Source organism: Macrobrachium rosenbergii, chromosome 26 (genome assembly GCF_040412425.1).
Source record: "Macrobrachium rosenbergii isolate ZJJX-2024 chromosome 26, ASM4041242v1, whole genome shotgun sequence".
Classification (NCBI taxonomy): domain Eukaryota; kingdom Metazoa; phylum Arthropoda; class Malacostraca; order Decapoda; family Palaemonidae; genus Macrobrachium; species Macrobrachium rosenbergii.
In genome coordinates, this window is record NC_089766.1 from 11106466 (window position 1) to 11130308 (window position 23843).

Consider the following 23843-nt stretch of genomic DNA (forward strand, 5'->3'; position numbering starts at 1 on the left):
TGTACGTGTTTCATTAATCCCTTTTTTGGTGGTGTAGAGATGGATTATCATGGCTGCCCCCAAGAAACCTTGGCACTGCCAGAAGTGATAGTTGGAGTTCTCCTTATGTAATAACAAACTTGCCTCGTAGAAGTGCAGATTTCAGAAACCAGGATCTTTCAGGTGAGAGAAGGGTGGTGCCAGCCATTCCACAGAGTTTTCAAGGGATGTTTGAACATTAGTTCTTCACACTACCTAAGGAGTTACCTTGCATGCCAATGATTGCTATCCAATTTTCCAACCAACCAGTGACCCAAGTGAAGTCTTTTTATTTGAATTACCCCATGTAAATGAATACAGTATGATGGATTCTACCTCTTGCCAGGATCAAATTCTCAGGTGAGAGTCTGCACTAACAACCAGGTCACAGTGGTTATACAGAAAGCTGGATCCTGTTTACTTAATACCTTAGGAGTTATATTATCTCTGATCTGGTTGGCATCTTTTTTCTTACCTTAGAGATCTTGGGATCCATCCTGATGTGGGGTAGGAATTTATTCATGCAGTATATTTTGCACATCACAGTGCTGTGAATTCCATCACAATAACTTGAAAGGGTTAATTCGCATTAAACACCATCTCTTGACTACTGGTTAGCCTGGAAGTTGGGGAAAGTCGCTGGTATGCAAGATATGCAACCTGCCCAGGAGTGAGAGAACTCCGTGGTTACTGTGTAAGTATTTACGCTCCAACTTCCTTTATTAATTCTGTGTTGTGGCAAGTAGTACTCTCACCTATCACCCAAGATGTCCTGGGTTTGATCCCAATGATAGTGTGAAACCTTAGCTGGGTTTCCATAGGGAATTTCCCATTTACTAAAGATGGGTGGTTGATGTACTTATTGGGATCCAATTATTGAGTACAATATTCAATGGGACATTGGCTCCTTGTCCTCAAAGGAAGTAAAAGATATGGAACATGGAAGCATTAAGTACCCCAAGGAGTCCTATCTCCCAGAAAATACAGTAAGTGGTGGTGTGTTCTAATGAAAACAGTTGTTTTTCATATATCAAGAATTTTTAATACATCTGTCATATGTATCAGCTATTTTTGGTAAATATTTGGTGAAATACAAAGGAACAGTAGTTCCATGAAAGTTATTGTCAAAAGGAACTAAGGAAACAGTAAAATTTTGAAAGACAATGGAAATGAAAAGACAATTTAATTCTAATTCAAGAAGTAATTCTCAATGGGATGAAGCGCTCATTTTATTTCTGAGTAGTAATTATCATAGCAATTACTCAAAGCCAACCTGATCCTGGAAAATGTGTCATGGTTTCTCATGAAAAGCCTTATATTCCTCAAATTTTGTTTGCTCTACCTCATAATTTATTTATCCTTTTCGTACTTCCACCCTTCTTTCGCAATTCTATTTACTTTCTTCCCGTACCTATTCTCTCTCTCTCTCTCTCTCTCTCTCTCTCTCTCTCTCTCTCTCTCTCTCTCTCTCTCTCTCTCTCTCTCTCTCTCCAGTTATTTCCAAAGTTGCCGTTTTTTCTCTCATCCTTACAATTTTTCAGTTTTCTTATAACATCGTCATCGAATATCTTCTTCCTATGTTCCTTTTGATTATATCTTGTTATTCATCTTCTCCCTTCATTATTCATTCTGAGTTTTGACATTATTTAATTACCAAGGTTATATGCTTTGTCTAGCTACAGTTCTAGAGCTAGCATAACAATCCACCATCTAGGTAGTTGGGTATTTATAGCTGGTTCGTGTTTTTTTTTTCGAGAAACCAAGCGGTAATGTTTTTCATCGTGAGTCTCATGTATTAATTTTTGACAGTCTATACTTTTTCATTCGGAAAACTATATTTAAACAATAACACTCAATTCATAAGCGACTTAACCGTACCAACAGTTGTCAATTACCACTCCGAGTTACTCTGGTAGGTATTCATAGATTCCTGATTCTCATTGGTCAGGAGCCTTTCCTTTACGACCAGTCATATTCAGGCTTACTCGTTATATTTGTTTTTATTGGTCGTTGGCAGGCTCTTCGTTTGTACAGTAGTTGGGGTGGGATCATGGATGACAAGCGACAGGGTTTCGCACTTTCAGGTGAAGGCTGGAAGAAGGTGTACCTTATATTAGTGTTACAAGTGTAAATATTCATTAATTACGGGTAAGCGGTAGTCGGTAACTCATTTAACGGCAGATTGGAGTAGTATTATGAGATATAAAAACAAAAAGACAGGTGAATTACGGATGTTTGGTGTATCCAGGTTTGGTGAAGATTGCAATCTAGTGTATCCAGGTTTGGTGAAGATTGCAATCTAGTCTGGCCAATTTGGGAATTTTGTAGGTGTCAATTGCTACTGTATTTAGTTGGTGTAAATTAATATGGAGACATTGTGTAAGCCGACATCGGTTAGGTGTCATCGCTTTTAAATCGTGATGCATAATTTCGCTCTGGTTAAATTTAGGCTGCTTGATGATAGGCTAAGCCCAAGCGGGATTGTGTTCGTTTATTAAGGTAACAGAACTGGAAGTGTGCATTAACATTTTGGTTGAACTATAGGGTAGCTCCGCGTCGCCGACGGCACTATAACTTGACTCTCTCTACAGTTTTTTGGTTGCTAATTATGAATTTACCTTTCATTTTTGGCGCTCGAGTCTAATTAACATGTAATTAACCCCCGAAGTCCATCCAACAAGGAGTTTCCATATGCGATCTTCACAAGACAGAGCACGGGTGCGTCTGTTTCGAACGGTTCATATCCCGTCCGGCAAGTGCAATAACTTGTTAACGTATGGTTACCAACGACGCCCCGCCCCCGCCCCGGCCAGTACTAAACACGGCGAAGGGACATTCCATTTGGCAGACAACAAACAGATGCATCGCCAGTATCGGAACCCATAAAAGTGTAGAAAAAAACAGTTGAAAAAGTAAAAACAGGCGCGGACCTAATATATAGAATTTCCTCGTTTTACTCTTATGCCGGTATTATTTTATTTATGGACATTAATAATGTAGCGTATTTTAACTTAGTTCACTATGTTAAGGAAGTGTTTTGTAGTATTTCTGTATAATATTATCTGTTGCAAATGCCTAGCTCTTATAAAAATCAAGAAAAACGTTAGCGAGTTCACCTGAAAATGTTTAAGGCCAATGTTATTCTTTTCATGGGCACGGGCAGCTCTGTAAATCTCATTCTACTAGGTAGAAGTTTCGTAAATCTCATTCTAGTAGGTGGTAAATTTATCTTCTCAATGCGTACGCATAGAACCAATCTGTTTTGGTTGTTGGCTCCACCTTTCAACTTCTGTTATTGGAAGTAATTTTATGACGTCTTAATATTTGCCTTCTACACCAATCATCAGTATCCTGAGTTTGTTCATTTGTTTATTTGTTATCGACAACCACTCAAATCACCTGTTTCATCTCCTGTCGCTTAACTCTTAATTGATTTCAGCCAATAACAAACGTTTTTGGAATTACGTAATACTTTTGACGTTTTGCCATTCGAAGACAGGTGCTTCAGGCCACTGTTTCGACAATTAGCCAATCTACAACTGCCATCTACAAACATACCTGATTCTCTCCAAAATACTATGGTTTGGTTGGTCCTCGTTAAAGAGATGATGACGTCAATTGTTACACTTTATGTAACTGGCTGTCAATTTATGACGTTTTCATTGTTAACCAATCAGAAAACAATACGGTTCCAACAGACCAAGGATTTTCTTTTCCGCCATCAGTTTAAACGTATGGATAGTGAAATCCAGTTGTGTGACTCTTGTGAGCTCGATTATTTTTGGGTAATAGGCAAATATCATGGTGGTGCATATCCCGAACATGCAAAATATGCATATGATTTTTTCCGTCAACATTCTGTGTTACCTTTGAGTGTTCAGTGTCCTAAGTGTCAGAAACCATTACTTTTTAGGGAAGATAAGCATATTTGGTATTGTAGTTCTACTGTGGTGATTGCTAAAACAAAGAAACGCCGGCGATGTGGGTATCAAGTTTCAGATTATAAAGGTACCTTTTTAGATGGTACTCATCTTCCTGCTTGGAAACTATTATTATTTATTAATCATTGGGTCAATAAATTGTGGAATCATCATACTGTAATAGATTCTCTTAAAATTAGTAGAGCAACCAGTGTTGATTGGCGTAGTTTTTGTTGTGAAGTTGCTGAATATTATTTTGATAATCAAGAACCAATTGGTGGTGATGGTGTTATAATAGAAATAGATGAATCTCATTTTGGCAAACGTAAATTTGACAGGGGCCGTCCTCTCAGTGATATTTGGGTTTTTGGGGGGATTGAGAGGGAATCCAAGAAATTTTTTATACTGCCTTTAGTGGAGCCTTTGCCTCGAGAACGCTCAGCTGAAAATCTTATTCCTTTAATTCAGAAATATATTAAGAGTGGCTCATGTATTAATAGCGACAAGTGGCGTGCGTATAATAAGCTGTCATCTTTGGGTTATATACATAACACGGTGAATCATTCGGAAAACTTTGTAGACCCTGATAATTCATTGGTGCATACGCAAAATATTGAAAGACTTTGGAGGATCTCAAAGAGTGGATCTGGCCTGGAAATCGCTCACAATATTTTAAGCAATATATATCTCGTTATTTATTTTTAAAAATACCCTGAAAATCAGCGACTACATTATTTTTTGTAAAACTGCTGCATTGCTGTACCCTCCTCAAGGAGAGAGGCAACGGCCCAAGAGGCCACAGGAAGAGGAGGAGGAGGAGGAGGAGGAGGACCAGCAGCCCCATTGTTCAGACTTGTAAGACTGAGAGTAATGGTGAGTATAATATTTATTTCTGCAGTATTAGGTACCGATCAGGTATTATTTTAGTTATGGACATTAATAAGGTAACCTAGTTCTTATACAAATCAAGAAAAATTTTAGGTTAGGTTAGGTTGGGGGCAAGGCCCCCACCTAAAAGGGGGGGGGGTGTGGGGGGCGAAGCCCCGCCCATCCAGGTGCAGATATATTCAGTGACAGGTTAGGTCAGAAAATTAAGGTTATGTTAGTGCACAACTACAATGTGACGTGCAATAACTGGTCATATAGTGCATTTGTATGCCATTTTCTCATGTAAAATTCTTGCTCAGGTTTCCCATTTCCAGTGTTTTTATGTATTTCGAATTCAGTGTATAGCTGTATACCGGTCCATTTTATATGTTTGAGTGTTATATTTAGGTTTTCCTCCATTTTGCCCTGTTTTTACCTACTTTGTTTCCCCCACCCAAAACCCCGCTTCCCAAGGAGGGTCCCCCAGATTGTTATCTATAGGGGGAGGGGTGGTGGAAGGATGAGTATTCATTTGCGATGGAAATAAACCTCAAAATCATTCAAATCACATCATAATACAACAGAAAAACCTATATTTTATGTTGAAAGCAATTAATGTCCATAAGTAAAATAATACCCTTATGCCAAAGCCTGCTGCCTTTAGCCAACGAAGTTACTGTATTATAAGGACTAGCTGAAGATACGCGTTTTCTGATCTTAAGACTAATCTGTCAGCCCAGGCAAGGAATGTGTCAGTCGAGTGGTTGTGGTTTAACCTGCCCAAAAGTATTGCATTCCCCACCCTCGGCCCTCAGTCAGATATAAATAGGAAACCATCTAATATATATCACAGTGTTTGGTTTCGGGTGCAAATTTGAAGTAGCCCAATTTTATACTGCTCAATTCGACAGTATTTGAAGTGTCATCTGGTCATGGAGGTTAGCGCATTTTCAGCCGGTCCTGGTCGTTTCGGCCGTAAGTCACTTACGGCCGTAACATCCAAAACAATGTAAGACGTTATGTTTATGGTATTTACCGTTATGTTTATGGTATTTACCGTTATGTTTATGGTATTTACCATTATTATTTCATGTTTTAAGTACATCCCCAAGGGGCTGGTACTAAACACGGCGCCCATTTTGCACGTAAACGTGCTTACGGCCGAAGCGACCCGAATGCTTTTCAGCCACCTGGTGCAAGACGTATGTCCGCCGGGTATTGATGATTATAAGGCGATGGGTAACTTTACGGTGATTTTGGCCAAGTTAATTTTATAACCAGCCTTTTGTGTAGATTGCTGACTTATGTTCTGAGATATACTGCGTTGCTCTTATGTAATTTTCCCATTTCCATTTTGTTTAAAACTCCCCTTGAATATTTCCATTGAGAATTGATGGCTGTGCCTGTGGCAAAAAAGTTTGTAGCATAATAAGTTGATTGGTGATTATGTAAACTTCGGTGTATAGACGATAGTACCCTAGGATGTACAGCCATTTTGGTCAGTAAATTCTTTAAAAGCTAGGTATTGAATTTTCAGTGAATTACTGAACTTCCACTTGGAGTTTTGCCACCAAAAAGTTTGAGTGTATTACAGTGACATACCCGTAAAGGTAGATTTCATACTGTGCTCGCCTAACGACGCCCAATGTAGGAAAAGTAATTACTATCCCAATCTTTGGTCCAGAATTTTGGTTATATGCCTGAGTTGGTGGTGACGAAATGATTATAACGAATTATTTCTTTTAGGCCTATCCAATCCAGCCTACAGGCTTCCAAGCATAACTCAAACCTTGAGGATTAAGTTTCAAGTAAAGGCTAAAACTGCATTCGGTTAGTGCATTGATTATAATTTCTGGTAATTTGGAAATGATACGATCTTTTTGCGTATTTTTATACACAAAGCTGCTACAGTAGGGTAAAGTTCATATACTTTTGATTGAAATTGGTGTCTGTTGCAATATATATATATATATATATATATATATATAAAAACTCATTATTCCCGCAAGGGGTTAGTGCCGTCATTGTAGCTCACGTGGTGCACTGTAGGCATTATTTAGGGGTGTATGGCGGAGTCTCTTCGCTCCCTAGAAGAACCAGTTATTTTTTTTTTTTTTCTCCCACCCCGTCACATAGCGCAACTGTGTTTTCTCAGATTTACCATTAGATCCTTTTATGTTGTCATTTATTTTCTGGATGCCTTGCTGGCTATATAGCCTAAATGCACGCAGTTCAGTTGGTCTTTAATCTAGGTTTTTATGAATGGAAAAAACACAAAAAACTGGATGATTAGGTAGAGCATGCTGCCTCATTGCCTTGGAATACATACCACGTTGTATGATGATACATCACCTTATTTCTCCTATGGTAGTAAAAGGTAATTTTGGTTGTCGTGACCTTTGTACAGTATGTACTATAGACTTCTTTTGCGTCTATATTATACAGTTGAGAAATTGTAGGCAGTCTTTTGAATGACAGGCCTCATTTTCTTCATACAGCGGAGGAATCCAAAATATGGTAATTGATGGTGTGTCGAGGTTAAATTGCCCGGTTATTCAATTAATTTTCGTAGCAGCAGTCGATAACTCTTCTACTTTTACGAAAGGTATTGGTCAGAGCATTCCACATGGATCTATAACATGTTTCGACATTGCGGTTTTACTCTGTTTATTTGAAGTTGGGATTTATATCGATACTTTTACGACTTGTTTATAGTGTATTGGAGAAATAAGGACCCGTTGGATAGTTGTTAGTGATTGTGCATTAGGACGACGCACTGAACAAGGTAACTTGAACATTAGCTCTGCGTAACTTGAGCTGTCGTGGCTTGTTTTAAGTGACATGCATGGCTGATTTTACGCACGCGATTCGTTTACACATGCGACTGTTACGTCAGTACTTTAAAATTATTGTAAATGAGTGGAACAAAATACTTGAGAATTTTTTGGAGCCATGTTGGGGATTTGAGTAAGTGTTTGGACAGTATAACGACTTGACATAAGTATGCCGTAATTAGGGTTTTTATGAGGCATGTAGGCTACATATTTTTAGAAAATGTACAATAAAGTATGTCAGTCAAACGCTGGATGAAAGGAGAAATAGTCATAAAATCCAGCACGGGAAGAATAAAATGGCCATGCTACACTGTAGGAAATGGGCGTCATTTCAGATTTTTGATTGGGGGGGCAAAGGCGGTTTGGCAAGCGAAGCGAGCCTAATCACCTGGGGATTTTTATATTGAGCTATTTTATGTGCCTTTTGAAACACATAAAATAGATAGACAGATATAACTTAATGTGATGACACATTTGAATTTCGGTAGGAATAATGGAAAACCAGCTGCTCTTACTTCTTGGGGCTTGGCGGGGTGAGAGGGGGCAAGTTGAGGCTTGGGGGGCAACTTTAGTCTTGGGGGGGCCAACTGTCCCCCCCTAAATGACACCCCTGCTGTAGGAAATATCAGAACTCGAGCTTGGAAGTTATGTTAAATTCGTTTTGGCCTACTAAAACATTTCTGCAGTTGGAAGTGGTCTTAGAATTATAGCTAGACAGTAAGGTTGCAAAAATCGGATAATTATTTACGGAAATCGACCAGATATTGTCTAGTCCTGTACTTGGGCAAATGTCTGTGAAAGCGTATGGCGCCGTTGTTGTGAAAAGGGAAATATAAGAGTTTAAAGGGTTATAAATTTCAGATCTACGGTAGGTGAAAAATACATTTGGTAGTCATTTTTCATCCTTAAAAAATTACTAGTCGACAGAGCATTAAAAATCCATGGTCAGTTATGTAACAGAAGTATACCGCTTTTCCTCTTAAATGCATATTGCTTCTGTTGCGAATTTTTTGTGCAAATCTTATACAAGAGAAAATATTCCATGTTTATTGTTGGTGAGAAGAAGTAAGTACCAGAAAAAATGACAATGTGTACAGTAATTACAATTAACAACTATAGTAGGGATGTGGAACAGCCAGCCTTTTAACTGACCTTGTCTCGAGCACACTTGACAACGGTTTTGTCATTATTTGCAAAATAACGTTTAATGCCAGGTAAAGCAGAGTAATAAAAGCACTCCACGTTGGACAAACCGAATATATTATAGTCCAGCCTATGTGGCCAACGGTAAGCATTTAAACTTGGGGGTCGGGAGGATTAAGAAAGCTCGGAAACTTTATTTCAATTATTAGCGCGGTGTCCAAATATAGGTGCATCGTTTTGGACAGTATCGTGAATGGAAGGGGGAGAGGTGATTATATTAATTAATCAGGACTAATAATTTTAAATACTTTAAAAATGTATATTAATAACAAGGACAGTTATGGTATCAATACCTACTGGCGTTTTATGCAACAAAGTATAGCACTCATATGCAGACACGTTACAGGATAATGCGCTTTGTACGATTATATGCTGGATAACGAACCTTTGGTTAATTGTAATTAAATTACTGTGGAAAAGAATCCCAAATCATTATCACGACCAGTTCTATAAGAATGATTTACTAAAAGAGTGTCATCGATTCATCTGTTAAGAATATAGATGTCACAGTGGTCGTTTTTTTTTTTTTTTCTCTAGAGCTCACCCTTAATGGTAATGGTAGTGATTAGTTATTAGTTCCTTGCTAAATTTGGCAGATTACCTAGCCGGTTCTTTCAGATATATTGCAGTCTGGTGTATCAGTTTTGTCTGTAAGTAATATATAGAGGTGTGCGGTTTTTTTTTTTTTTCATTACATACAAGTAGACCTAAAACATTTCCTTTTTCATTTAATTATTTATTGTGAAGTGCAGGTTACACCAGAAATAATGATATGCATATTACCAATATTGTTAACCTGACTGCTTTTCCCAGCTAGAGAGATTTAGGATTCTAAGGGCAGTGTAGCCCCTAGGGTTTTGGAAGTGCGGGTAGACATTGATTTTTTGTCATCATTGTGGAACAGTTTAGTAAAAGTTAGGTTTGTTTTGGCCACAATTGAATTATTATTAGTCGTCTTAAATTAGCGGTAGAATTCACATCGAATGTCTTTTTATTTGAACCAGTAAGGTTAAAGTATTTGGGTCCTTTACGCCATGTTCATTTGCTAAAATAATTTGTCAATCCATTAATCTGCTTGTAGGAAGCATTCGGTTTATTAAATTTTACGTGATTCTACCCTTCATCAGTTTCATGTTTTATTGATTTGATTAGTTAATTCTTTGCTTTAATTTTGACCCAAATTCTGACACTGAAATCATTGCGAGCTAATATAATTATCGGTAATGGTTAAACAGAATTGTGTAATGAAACTAAAACTTCACTTGCAAAGCTCTGAAGATTCGGGTCATATCTTTAATTAAATCGAGAACCTTGTGTGTGTATTTTTATACGTAAGATTTTTGTAGTCACAAATAAGCGTGTTTGCTAGTCAACGAATATTTGTAGGTGCGGTAATGGTATGAAATGGGAAGGAGGTTCTGAGTACTGTGGTTACCCATTTATCTTAGCTGTAGTTAACCGTTTTCTATTACAGCAGAGGAAATTAGGTCTCTCTTAATTTGTATAGAAAATGGTGATAGCCCGTTTTCTACAACGTCATGCAAGCGTAAAAACTGTCATGTCTTTGATTTTTTAGTGAATAAGCCAGAAGTTTTCATATTCGTGAGGTCCAATTTTCTGCTACCCAAGCTCTATTCCCACTACAGTAATCATGGCCGGTTCATTGGTGGTAGTTTTTTAATTGTTAATATAAAGGAAAGTTATGCTCAGGCTCCTCCGATTTTATATCTTGTTTAAACCTCTTATAAAAAAATGTGTACGCAAGTTTTTCTTTGTTTCAACCGAGCCATTAGGTTCCTTACCTGTTTGCACCCGAAGGATTTTTTTATGTGAATGTCTCAGTTTTTAAATAACTGTAGATAGATCCCATAGCTGATAGTAACCTAACACTTGATTTTATTCTGAAGTTAACTGCTTTGGAGGTCTCTGCATAGAAGAAACTTTGTGTTAAGGCAAAATTTCTTGGCTAATTACAATTCTTTTTTTTCTTTCCAGTTGAGTGTTAAAATTCCAATAAGATGTGGTTGTAACCTGGTAGGTGCTAAAGGAGTCTGCTGTCTTCGTCACTTCTGTGCAAGTAATTTTATATACAAGTAGTGTCCTTGAAATACAGTCCTTGTAATTTTGAAAATTTATAAGCTAAAGAGTTCATTGTGAGAGAATTTGTTTCCACGGCCTAATGAAAGTTGGATTAGTGTCTAATCATCCTGTTGTCTGCCCATGTGACCTGTCTTACTATAATGCACTAAGCTCTGACATCGTAGTACTTTCTTTAAAGAAATTAGTGCCCTAAACTCCGGATAGTATTTATTTTCATCATTGTATTTATTCTTATTTCAGATTTTTGAGAATGTGCAGGGCCAAGGCGGTTTGGCGAGCAGAAGCGAGCCTAATCACCTGTTTTTTTTTTTTTTATTTTTATTTTGATACTTTTATTGTTTTTGAGGCACATCTAGACAGATATAACTTAATGTGATGACAGATTTCGGTAGGAATAGTGGAAAACCAGCTGCTGTTATTGTTGGGGCTTTTACAACAAGTTTCTTTTGGCAGTTCCATTATTCCTGATTGTTGCTGCAACGGTGTTCCATTATTCCGTAGACATGTAGTAGAAAAAAAAAACTTAACCAGAAGTTCTCCGTATAATGTGGTAAATTTTTAAATTTCACAAGGTGAGTGGGTAGGGAGCCAGCCTACCTCAGTAGTTGTTTAAGAACAAATTCTCCATGCAATATACAGAGATCTTATTAAATACGACACCATTGGTTATGGTATCGGTGTTAGTGACTCTATGTCTTGCTGGGCAATTTATGAAATCGTATGAATGACGGCGACGCACACTTTCTCTCCCTCCCTCGGCCAATTGGGCTGGTTCTTATATTTTCCTTGCAATGTTAAGTATTTATGAAGCAAGTTATGGAGAGAGTGTATTTATAGAAGCATTACATATATTTATATTTTAAACACTATTTACTTCCATTACTATAACACGGCATTTTCCGGGAATAATTACAACATATCCTTAAGGAACTAGCACGTTTACATTATAGAAATTTATTAGAGCTTTTGAAATTGCCCCGGCATGGGAGTTATTTATTCTCACAAAAACTTGTATATCGGTTTTTGTAAGAATTAATTGATGATGGTATATATATGCATTTTATAAATTCTATAGCCAAATTTAGTATAAAGCTTGAAAGATGAAAAAGTGAATTTAGAGGTATGGACTGGACATTTTAGTAGTTTGTGAATCATTGTGAAAAGCAGAGTGAAAATCGGATGAGGTTATTGCAAATACAGTGGTATTTATTGAGGAAGAACAGATGGTAGAGTATGAGTGATCTTCACACCAAGTGCAGTTAACCTGCTGACGGACTGAAGTGCTGTGAGCCGTAAATACTGCATCTGGAAAGTTTTAAATCAAAGTTAGTGTCGTTGGAGGTGATGGTGATGAAGTCTTTTTTACCTGTAGCTTTATAATGGTGGTAGTTTATATCCCATTAAATGAAAATTATGTTCAGGCTATGTAAATTCAAGTTTAGTTTTTGTCGGTTATTCTCATATTTTGGTTTTTAGTCAGATTTTAGTTTCATGAAGGATTTTTCTTTCTCCTTTAGGGATCTAGTAAGTTTAACTTTTGTTAAGGATAAACCAATTGTGAATAACTCGACACTGATTTACAATTTTCATTCTGGAAGTTTACCTCCCTGGTGAAGGTTCCTGCTTGAGAAGACTTAAATGTATGGTATAATTTTGTTGTCGGTTATAGCAGTGTATGTTTTGTATTCAATCAGAGTGCGGTTCCCGCAAGAAAAATTTTGATGTAATTCTGTCAGGTGTTATCAATAAACTTTATCATCACTTTGTATGCATTTTTTAATGTAAGCAGATTTTGTGAAATGCAATCTGGTTATTTGGTTTCTTTGTAGGCTTTTAACAGCTTAAGAGTTTATATCCAGTATCCTTATAAAAATGGGACTAGTCTAATTTACTGCCTTTTATTTCAGGTCTCGTGTGCTGTTGGCTGACTATGCGACCAATCTTATTCCAAGAGTTGTCCGCGTTCCACTTTGTAAATAGCAACACAAAACCCAGTTGTAAACAAGTTTAGAGGACAACATTCAATTTAATGTTTTTCTCACTCGACTGCGGAAAAGCTTCATTTTTGCCTTATAAGAATTGGTCAGTTACCGGTATATTTGTTGTAGTGTAGATTAAGTAGTCATTCGAAAATAGCTCTTTGAGCATAAAATTCTCCATACAAATAAAGTTCTTGTTAGATTTTTACAAGCTCAGCAGTTGTGGTTAACGAATCTTACTCGTTCTTTAAAAACATACAAAGCTCTATAATAAATATTACGCCATTGATGGTAGTTGTGTTGGCAGTGACTACGGTAGTGTTGATGCTAGTTAGCCTAATGAAACAATCAATGGTAGAAGGCAAACCTGCCACTCTAAATTTTTTTTTTTTTTTTTGTTTTTGAGCATGGATTTAAATTATAGTAGCATCATCATGGATTTGTTAACTTCAGGTTAAAATTTAAATTTTATTTAACTCTCCAGGTTAAAATTTAAATTTTATTATTTTTAAGTATTGTGAGTTCCTTAGACACTGTGGAATGTACTTTCACATTTTAATTTCCAAAGTTGTGGCCAAGATGTTTTTCTGATCTAAGGCTGTAGTAATGGATATGTTTGACAATCCTAATTTTCAATGAAACATACTTGCTCATTTCTTATTGAATTTCAATGGTTTATAACCAAAGTAGTATGTGCAGTTTCACAGTAACAAAAGTTGTAGCACTTGTAATTTTAGTTTTCTTTACAAGGAAAAGCTCTTTATATATTAAATTGTCCTGTATAACTTTGGTTTAATTGACCAACTCTAATTTCAGGTATTTTGGTACTGTTAACTTAATTGACCAACTCTATTTTAGGTATTTTGGTACAGTACTGTTAGCTAACACCAACCACATAAAAGCAGGTCAGTAATATTTATTTTTTATGATTAAAATTGTGCTTTGAAGCACAAGTTCATGTTCCAGGGGAAGAGTAGTTCCATTGGGAATTTAATAAATAGTTAATTGTTAAATAGCATTTTTTTGTTAAACTCACAAGTTAAAAATTACACTACTATATACAGTTTCTGAATACAATATAGTATTCAAAAAGAAAAATGCAATGAGAAAAATGCAATGAAAGTTGTCACACCTTTACTAATAATGCAGAATTACCTAAAATGCCTAGTAAAAACTATATAGTTGCATTTTACACAGGGCAAAAGGGCTGTTGGGAAAGAAGTTAAATTCAACACAAATTGTTTCTTTTATAGTAAAGCTCATGCACAGCATATCTTTTTTTCACATCAGGATGCTGTATCATAAATATACTCCTCTGTAGTATATATATGTCTCCTTCAGCATGATGATGACTTCTCACATGCCCAACTTCAACTTCAACATCCTTACCAGCAGGAGACAAGAAGTTTTGGTATGAACTACAGGTACAAAGATTCCACAGAAATGAAAAATTGCCAAGATTTGAGAATATTCCAATACCTTCATGGTCCTGTCATGTAATGACAAAAGTTGTTCGGTCTATGGATCTTGGTGCACGCTCCTGTATGGCAAGTGGTCTTTTGAATTTTTTTTCTAGTTTTCTTATTTTTAGTCTAAACTAATTGCAAATATAACACCTTCTGCCCAAAATAGGAAAATCAAGCTTGAACTGCAGTCACTTTACACATTGCAACAATTTCCAGTTTTTCCCTTCAGTTTCCAAAAGGGCTGGGGAGAGTGTTTGAATGGTGGAAATGTTAATAATGACCCTTCATGCTAAGGCCTTCAATGAATTTGCCAAAATCTGCAGACCCTTCATGCTATAAGGCCTTGAATGAATTTGCCAAAATCTGCAGTGTCCAAGATTGAGAAATTTAATTTTCAATGCCTTAGGCTTTTTATTACTACTAACTTTGTAAATGCTTCCTGTCGATTATGTCAGTTCATTTGTAAGACTAATATCTATACTTGCTACACAGAGTACAAGGCTGCCTGGTCTTTTTTTTTTTTTCTCATCCTGCAGAACACTGCATTAGTTTGGCTGTAAGTTGATGATCTGAAGTTGCTAGTTAAATAAGCTTGCCGATTGTGTGAGCAGAAAGTTTCTTGCTTCTAGTTTCTTCAAAATTGTGGCCTCCAGTTTTTTGCCTAGTATCTCTCTGGACTTCAAAAGTTTTAGAAGCTTGATACAGCTGGCAGAAGTACTTGAAACTTCAGATACTTCAGTAACTGCTCGAAACTTTTGAAGAAACAATGAGCACTCTGTCTTCAATTTTCAGTCATCTTTTAACTTCTAAAACGACTTCTGGCCCTAATAACGTCATAATGCTTGAACTGTAGTCACGGTTTGCCACAATTTCCAGTTTCTCCCTTTAGTTTCCGAAAGGGTTGGGGACAGTATTTGAATGGTGGAAATATTTGATAATGAAGACAACCCTTCATGCATATTTGCTAAGGCCTTCTCCTGCAGCTTATCCAGCTCGTTTCTAAACCCAGTGTTGCATTTACTTGCTACACAGAGTGCAAGGTCTCCTGGTATTTTATGCTTGTCAGTGTTATAGTAATTTTTTCTTCTAATTTTCTTCTCTCTGCAGAACACAAGTGCAGTTTGGCTGCAAGTTTAGGATCTGAAGTTGCTACTTAAATAAGCTTGCTGACTGCGAGTGCCAAGTTTCTTGCTTCTGATTTCTTCAAAAGTGTGGTCTCCAGCTAATGCAACTTTGAAGTCCAAAAGGATATTAGGTTACTAGGTGGGAAGTTTGGTACAGCTGGCAGAATACTTCAGAACTACTTGAAACTCTTCAAATGACTCTTCAAAAACTGCTTGATGAGAAACTTTGAGCACTCTCTTTTTGTTGTGAAATCCTGAACCATTTAGTTGTCCCATTGAGAAGCTTTTGTTTGCACTGTTGTAACCTACAAAATGAGAAATAAATTTAGTATAATTTACATGTGAAAAAGTATTCTTTAACCCTCTTTGTCCCCACAGGGAAAACCAGTTATAAGCTTAAATTTGCAAACATACTTGACATTTTAAGAGGCCAACACATCGACTGCCTTGCAGGCTTACAAATTTGCATCATTACAGAAACCTTACACAGATCACAGTCTTACTCCATCATTACAGAAACCTTACACAGATCACAGTCTTACTCCAAATGTTGCAGTGGCAATGTGGAAGTTTAATAGAGATATTGAATGTGTGGTTACATTTTTACACCATTATGTGAAGCAATACAGAAACCTACATATGTAAAGCAAGACAGTCAGTACTGTGTTTAAGAAACCAAGCATTTTAAAAACCCCTTAAAACTAGGGAGTTAGTACTGTACTATTACTATAGTACAGTAGTAACTATACACTCCATCAGTTACTTGGTACCAAGTACAGCATACACACGATTGTACTATATGATAAATATGAGCGAAACACACACATCCCATGTTTCTGCTTCGGATATGTAGGAATAGATCAATTTTACTGACCATTCATATGAGTCTTCACACCAAAGACTTAGTGAAGAAGAAATGAACTCGGGAACAAGTGTGCTAAAACTAATTCAATGAAGGAAGGCCAAATACCAACGATAGCCAATAGGATTACCATTACTGTTAAATCTTTGTGCAGAACAAAGCAGCAGTCATTAAAATTTATCCCAAACATCTAAATTAAAGTAGAGTAATTCCTCATGAGGAGCACTAAGTTAGGATGGCTATCTTAAGTTGCTGCTGCCTTGCTAAAGCACTTTCAGGGAAAAAAAAAATAGTTCTCTTAAAGCAGTTCATTTTACTCTCCACAAGAAACCCTTTCAGACTGTAGCAGTGCTCCTACTACCCAGAGCCACAGAGCCACAACCACAACAATATAACTGCTGCTGTAGTAGCCCTGAGGGAGCAAGGTCCCTCCTACGACTGACATTCAAACCCTGTAACTGGCAAAGTTGCTATAACACAACCAGGACCCTCAAACACCTTGCTTAGATGGAACAAATGCCTTCCCTACCAAGCACACTGTCCACTTGTTACCCTCTTCTGCTGAATGTTCCCCTCAGAGGGAGCAGCAACCATAGCGTTCTATTTTGAGGTGCAGAAGGCTCCAGGTAACCTTGAAACATATCCCTATTCTGACCAACTTAACACACAACACTTGGACACTGGCAAAGGAAACCAAGTTTGACCACAGTCTACATGTTTGTTTGATGGTTAATTTGGAACATAATACAGTACAGAAGGCCTGATGCCAAGCTGCATAGGCCACCTTTTAAAGATACTGTACCCTGAATGGAGTTGTAGTATCTTTAACTTTGATGAAAGAGGACAAAAGTCCATGAGACTGGTCACAGCAGCAGACAAATTAAATCCCAGAAGACTCCCTTTCGTCACTCAAAGTTTGCTGTAGCCAGTGCCAGACTGACAATTGCTTATGTCAAAGGGAACATGGCCAACAGAGAGGATAAGGAAAAGGATAAAAGAGTATGACAAACCAACAACTTACAAATAGATGTTCCTTCTTCTCTAATAATCAACTGAGATGCATGCTAGAGGTTAAAAAAATTGAGTACCTAAGAATCTTAAGAAAGAAATTAGTTTTAAAAATAATCAAGTGTTCACTATAACGACCAAATGGGCCCTCTAGGTAATGCTACAAAATTACTTAAAATGATACACTGGATAGGCTAGCCATTTTCACTTGACCAACTGCACAGCAACTAATAGCAAGTTTGATACAATGCATAAGATGAAAAGCTGAGGAAAAAGTGCAGTTCTGAAAAGTTTTAATATATGATACTACAACAATTTGATGCATAAAAATTTAATTTGTAATCAACTACAACTTTAATGTTCATTACATTGCAAAATGATGGTAAATTCATTACCAAACCAGATTCATTCTCAATACTAAAATATATGAAATGTACTTTTAAAAATACATTTTAATAGAAATAAAGTATGTAAACCCTCTATGAGCAGTGTCACTTGCACTAGCAACAACTGTATCTTGCAAAGGTAATTTCAAAACTGATATTACACAAATGAACCTGACAAAATTAATATCCTTAAAAATGATGTAAGGATTACCCTTATAAAATATCAACTTCAAAACTGATGTGATAATTGCACAACATTCACTATTTAACACAAATTGTGACTGGTAAAAATCATTCACAGGAGTATCTTCCCTAGCACATTCAAACCTCATTAACATTTTCTATTCTTGAAATGTATACACATCTTGGCTTCAAGAATTACTGGATACATCACAGCAAGTAAACACGACATCTGGCAACTCCAAAATGTAATATAAGAGATAAAAAATATGATAAAGATGACATCTTGCTTGGATTTTTAAAGTAGAATTACAAGTTAATTACAACTATTAGGAGAGCCTAAATATTTGCAAATAATGAATTTTTATTATCATATGCAATTTACAAGTTTTATCTAAATTGCCCATAAACTATACTTTTTCAATTTAAAATACTACATAAAACCACAGTTTTCTAGCACAACTTATTATGAACCACATGTCACTGCTCTTACCATTCAGACATGACTTGACTTGGTTGTAGAAAAATGACCTCATTCACCATTCAGGGTATTTGGTTGTAGAAATCTACTTCCTGCCATTCAGGCATATGATATGGTTATTGCAAAATGGACTACTTTAAGCCTCTGCGGTGAACAGGCGAATGAGACAACCACCAGATACCTGTGAAGAAAAACTTGTTAGTAACGGAATTTGTAAAAATTTCCCCACCCAACCATCGAAATTAACCCTACATTAGTACAGTATGCTGAGGCTAATACTGACAACGCAACAATCATTAGTGAAAGGAGATATCAAAAAGCCCAGATTTCTAAGTGGGGCATTCAGGAATACTTTATCAGTATGGTAATTACAGCAAAGGTTCTCTAGTCTCTTACTTTAAGTCGTCATAACCTTCACCGATACCCGAGATTTATATTCTAGGACTGAGGAACCAAGATGAAGTTTTGTTTACCAATTCAAAAAAATAGGTGATATAAGATGACAAGAAGTGTCAACACATAGAGTCAGTCTAACAATGGTGTCAACTGGAGGATGTCATTGTCAACTGTAGGATGCAATAACACTCAAGGGCACCAAACTGAAGTGTAAGGAAGATCAGAACGCTATGTGGCGTGGTGTCAAGAAGATAGTTAAAGTATTAATAAAGTTTTAAAAATGCCCACTGTACTTTACTGTAGACAATATAAATCATGCTTCAACTTGTACGAAGGCCAAAGTAAAATCCACCAGTGGTCAACTGGGTACAAATTTAAAGTTCAAAGTTCATAATTTATAACAAATACTAATTGTCCTTCAACATTCTGACCTAATAAATTTCCCAACATCTTTTTCATGATCATAGACCACATTCTCTCCATTTCAAAATTCCAAACCATATGTTCTATATTCCAAACTAAGGTTGCATTTCAAGCTCCTCAGTATAAACAGCAATGCAGCACATTCCATGGACATGGGCAAAAGCGGTCCTGGTCGTTTCGGCCGTAAGTCACTTTAGGTCATAACATCCAAAACAATGCAAGACGTTATGTTTATGGTATTTACCGTTATATTCATGGTATTTACCATTATTATTTCATGTTTTACGTACATCCCCAAGGGGCTGGTACTAAACATGGTGACCATTTTGCACGTAAACGTGCTTACGGCTGAAACGACCCGAATGCGGTGTGGGGGCATTGTTTTAGTGTAAAAATCAACAAATTCCGTACACTGCAAGCAAAAGGGAAAAGTGCACCACTGCCAGAAAAATTCTTGCAGCCTCAAACAAGAAACTCTTTCAAAGCAAATGATAGGAGTATTTTGTCCTAAGTGCAAATCAAAACGATGAAATCTAGATTTTATTGTTCACAAGTACAGTACAATCATCAGACCCCTCTACCTGGTGACAGGTTGGTCTAAGAATTCAGAGGAAATAGAGCCATACTACCTTGTATTGATATTTAAATAAAATCGTCCACCTTAAACCCATAAATGAGAGACAGTTGTTGTTTTAGTGCACCCTATGAACTGGCACTGCAATTACTGCAGGCAGACACACCGCCTGCCTTAAACAACCAACAACGACCAAGCGACTCAAGGATTTAAGCTACCAAGCTAATTAAACACTGAAGTGATCACAACTCACGTTGCAACATCTATGTTACTGATGCCATAAGGAAACTGAATTGGAGTTTTTAGCAAAGACAAATGGTGGAAGTAAACAATGTTTTGGGTGACAAATAGTTATCCGATGAACAACTGTACTGGCACAGCCTAGTTACCTTATTACTCCTTTGATAACTGGTAATTATTAACTTCTTTCAAATCAGTGTTTTCAATAAACATTTTTTTTATACAAACCTACTGCATGAATGAATATATGAAATCTTAACATGGCACGGTGCTGGACTGGGAAAGTCATTTAGTGCCATCAGAGGAATGGATATATGGATGAATTTTTTATATGAATGAATTTTCACTAGTAAATAACATAGTTTTGTACTAAACAATTTAATACTTCATTGTAATGAACATTTTTATGACAGACTTCAATTTAGAGGGTGAGGTGTGAAACGAATTCTCACAACTGTCTTATCTTTTGCCCTTCTTGCCTCAACTCTCCTCAGGTCAGTCTTCATCTTCCATGACTTCCTGGATCTTCCTACAGGTTTTCATCCTACTACTTCCATTTATACTTCTCACCATGTCTCCACACCCCCTGATCTTTGAGATGCCAGTTTTCCCCACCATCTGGACATTACATTTTTCCATCTGTTCCTTATTTGCCACACAATCTTCCTACAATCCCATATCTGAGCCATAAATCTTACGTTCTATGGTCACCCCTTTACAAAACCTCCATTTTCCTTGTCAGTGGCTATGCCTTTGCTACAAAAAGTTATACTGTACTGGCCTTTTGTACCCCTCATAAGTGTTTTTTCTAATGCCATTTCTACCCCAACATCACCCCTCAAATATGCACAATATGATGCTGGGATTTGTGCAACTCCTCCTCCAGCAACTCCCTACAGTACCATGACCTGATGAGGTAACCTGTTGATTAGAGAGTTATGTCTCACCATCACTACTACAACCACTTATAACACCACTACCAAGGGCATCAAAATTCAGAATTGCAATTTGTAACTGGCCATACAACACTATACTGTTCTCTCGTTTAGCAGGTTCAAACAACAGGTAGGCTACCAGCTTTTATGAAGTCTCACATCACTACATATGAACAATGCTGCTGTGTTATGGAGTGAAATGCAAATAAGTTACACAAATAAAACAAGACTGAAAGAGTGAAAAATAAAAATGGAGAATATAAATACCAATACCATAATAAGTAATCAAGTCTGTAAAACAAGGTGTATATAGGAGACCTGGGTAGGTTAGGACTGACTGATGTGAAGGACACATTGAGGAAGCTGACGAGACCCTGTTGGTCACGAGAAATGTTTGTACCCTCCCTGAAGTCTAGGAGACAACACTACAACTGGCCGTGGGAGGACTGTCCCAGCGAGAAATCTAATTTATTGGATCTTGTGCCCTGAATATAAAACTAAACTCGTTTAGGACTGGTTCACCTAAAAACAACAGGTATCTTCAAAAAGTAACCAGTATGTTTTTGCATGAATTACACAGGTAGCACTAAAAGTAAAAGAAAATTAAAGAAAATAAAAAAAGCTGCTGTTCATTGCCTAATAAAAAGTGAAAATAGCAGCAAATATAAGTTACACAAATAAAACAATACTGTTCTCAAACTGCAATTACTGATTTTAAAATAAAAATGGAGAATATAAATAACTGTTTGCAGTACAGATCTCGCCCAACCTTTTTCAAACCATAATAAGTTAATCCCAAGTTCATTTTGTAAAACATTTCTGGCATGGTTGTTTGTTGTATTTCATAGGCGTAAACACCAAATGGGTGGAGAACGTTAGTGACTGACTGATACATGAAATTGACAGCCAATTGAGGAAGCTGACAGGTCAGACCCATTGTTAGTCACCACAAGAAATAATTTTGTACCCTCCCTAAATCACTATTGTATTGGGATGTTAGCTGCAGGATTCATCTTGCAAAGTGAAAAAGTGTCTTTTAGATGGGAAATAAACTGCAGATTTTGACTATTTCATAAACAGTATACATTTCTTTAGTCTTGTGCTAGAAGCATAGAAAACCATAAGTTTAAATTCTGCTACTGCCAGACCTTGTGGCAACAAAACACACACACACTACAAAAATTTTTTTTTTCTTTATAAATGTGAAAATATTATCATTCATCTTGATATTGTCTGCTAGAAGGAACTCTGATCCATAATTTTGAATATTTACGCAGAAAAATATATCATCATTAACATTTTCTAAACATTGACTGTGGCAATTTTATTTTCGATATTGTTTTTCCTTTTTATTCCTTCACCATTTTTCTGAGGATTGGGATCATGCAATCGAAAACGTATATATAGCCATGGTAATTATTTAATAAAGATGTAACTGCTAAACTAAAACAAGATGAATCCTAGTCAACAATTGACATATTTTCTGCATTGTAAAATAGCATTGTTTCTGAGAGAGAGGCATTGTAAAAAGCATTGTTTCCTTGTTACTCGTTAATTGACATTTTCTGAGAGAGAGGCATTGTAAAATAGCATTGTTTCCTTGGTTAATGACAGAGACAGACAGACAGTAAATAATTTTTTATGTCTCTTCTTCTTAGGATTTACTGTATTCAAATATTTTCTGAGAGAGGGAAATCATTTTTTTTTAATGTGATTTATAAGACTTACTAGGTCAGGGTGGAAGGAGGACACCTCCAAGGGGGAAGCATTATGATGGCAAGGCAAGTGTGAAAAACAAGACAAATACAAAGTGAGAATCTCCTCCATGCACATCTATGCATGATTGGCTACCTTTGAACAATGTTAACGACATACACCTACACTATGGCATGTGTGATGAGAGACAGCCAAACGGAATATCTCCCTTCATAATATTCTCAGCATAATGGATAGCCTAATGACAGGACGACATAGGAACAATCATGCTTCTTGCATGGTATACCCCCTAGATTTATGACTTACTAGGTCAGGGTCATCAAGGGAAGCATTATGATGGCAAGGCAAGTGTGAAAAACAAGACAAATACAGAGTGAGAATCTCCTCCATGCACCTGACATGATGCTACCTTTGAACAATGTTAAGACATACACCTTCAAATGTGTGATAAGAACAGCCAAATGGAATATCTCCCTTCATAATATTCTCATAATGAATAGCCTAATGACAAGGTAGGAACAATGCACAGAAAAGGTGCCACAAAATTAGTTTGGTTTGGTTTGGGGTCAGGTTTGGTTTGGAGGTCAGGTCAGGTTAGGATGCATCCCTGTTGACATAAATATAGGGTAGCCTAAGTCTTTGATGTGCTTTTCAGCACGCCTTCACCTACTGACAAAAATGAGGGCGATTATTTTGAACTTTTAAATCAAACTCTGCATGATAGTGCAATATAAGGGAAAAGCTGTCCAACGGCACACCACAGACTAACCTACCATACAACACGTTATTAGGATAAGGCAATGCAATTTGACAAAAAATTCAAATAACCATAAGCGTCAAGACCTGCCGGACTCTTAAGTTTAATACACTGGAATTTAACAATTCCTGATAAATTTATAAAAATGTTGAGGGCCATTTCTTATTAATCCCAATCAGCTTCATTTAGTTACTAGCCATGGGCCTACTGCAACTCCGGCTAGTCTTCTCAACTTTTCCATTAAGCTACAGATACGAGCATTTTTCTGGACACCTAATTTAAAAGATATTAAATTACATTATGTTGACATTTCTTACATTATCTTCAACTGTGGCGTAAACTTTTCCGACAATGTCACACACCATAGAGATCAA

At 36.7% G+C, this 23843-nt stretch overlaps 1 pseudogene; it reads left to right on the forward strand.

Annotated features, from left to right (window-relative positions):
- Positions 1–3752: 3752 nt before the first annotated feature.
- Positions 3753–4797, forward strand: LOC136852694 (uncharacterized; annotated as a pseudogene).
- Positions 4798–23843: the final 19046 nt, after the last annotated feature.